General features: G+C 42.8%; 1 long non-coding RNA gene across 1 annotated transcript in view; it reads left to right on the plus strand.

The window, feature by feature from the left end:
* Positions 1-619: 619 nt before the first annotated feature.
* Positions 620-1,447, plus strand: part of LOC111821399 (uncharacterized) — a 51,370-nt gene continuing 50,542 nt past the window's right edge. Inside the window, exon 1 of the long non-coding RNA XR_002824830.1 lies at positions 620-694. This is a non-coding gene — a long non-coding RNA (uncharacterized LOC111821399). The remainder of the gene's footprint in view (positions 695-1,447) is intronic.

Genomic DNA, 1,447 nt, shown 5'->3' on the forward strand with positions numbered 1-1,447 from the left:
GAATTTGAAGGTCATTGAACTTTGGACAGAGAGAGTAAAGGGGAATTGTGATCATTAAGGTTGTGTCACCTAGGCTGGGCCATGATTCTCAGTGGTTTGGCAGTTACGATGTAGTTTGGCAGTTGTATAATGATGTGATCACCTCCATGATGAGATTTGATATAATGTGATCACCTCCATGATGGGATCTGCTGTGAGTAGCCAATCAGTAAAAAGGGATTTTCCTTGGGGATGTAACCTGCATCCAATACAGGTGGACTTTCTGGCAAGGCTCGTGGGCTTTTGCTCGCACTGGATCCTCCAGCTGGCTCCCATTCATGTGACTTCCGGTTCTTGGGACTTGAGGTAGCAGCTTACCTGCAGTCTTGCCTGTTGATCTTGGGATTTGTCGTTCTTCGCAGCCTGTGAGTCAGAGCTCTGCTGTCTGGCTTGCCAGTCTTGGGTTTGCCAGCCCCTGTGGCTATGTGAATCAGGAGAAACCTCCAACCTGATCCATGGACTTGGGATGTTCCAGGCTCTACAACCACGTGAGCCATTTCTTTAATATAAATCTCTCTATATATATTTATATCCTTTACTGGTTTTGCTTCTCTAGAGAATCCAGCCTAAGACAGGGATGGAGCCAGAACATCTTTGCTGTCATTGATACACTGAAAGTGGCACAGCCTGAGAAACAAATGTGATACATATCCAGGTAAGATACACTTACGAATAGAAAAGAAACATTTAAGCTGGTTTTCAGTTGCTCTGTATTAGTGGTCCCTGAATCAGCAGCAGCAAAATCACCTAGGAATTTCTTAGAAATACAAATTCTTAGGCCCCACCTCAGACCAACTGAATCAGAAACTTTGAGGTGGGGTCCAGCAAACCCTGTTTTAACAAGTTCCCTAGGATTCTACTGCACGCTAAAGTTTGAGGACCACTATGGCTGCTAACTGAAAGTGGTTTTAAGCACTCGGCTGGTTCAAACCCACCCGCTGTTCTGCAGGAGAAAGTTGTGGCAGTCTGCTTCTGTGAAGATTTACAGCCTCGGAAACACTATGGGGCAGTTCTACTCTGTCCTTTAGGATCACTATGAGTCAGAATAGACTCGACAGCAACAGTTTAGTTAAGATTTGCTCTATACAACACCAGTACATACCTTTATCTGTTGATGAAACAATTTCTCCACGTGTTTGAATTTCTGGACCATTATTAAAAACTCATTGCCATTGAGTTGATTCCAACTCATAGTCTCCCTATAGGACAGAGAAGAACTGCCCCGTAGAGTTTCTAAGGAGCAGCTGGTAGATTGAAACTGCTGACCTTTTGATTAGCAGCCGAGCTCTTAACCACTGTGCCACCAGAGCTCCAATTATTTATTAATAATTGTAAAACAATCTCAAAGAAGTTAGTTAATTTGCCAAACTGGGAAAACACTTTTTTTTTTTTTTTTTTAATATTTTAT

Source organism: Trichechus manatus, unplaced genomic scaffold (genome assembly GCF_000243295.1).
Source record: "Trichechus manatus latirostris isolate Lorelei unplaced genomic scaffold, TriManLat1.0 scaffold00081, whole genome shotgun sequence".
In the NCBI taxonomy this organism is placed as follows: domain Eukaryota; kingdom Metazoa; phylum Chordata; class Mammalia; order Sirenia; family Trichechidae; genus Trichechus; species Trichechus manatus.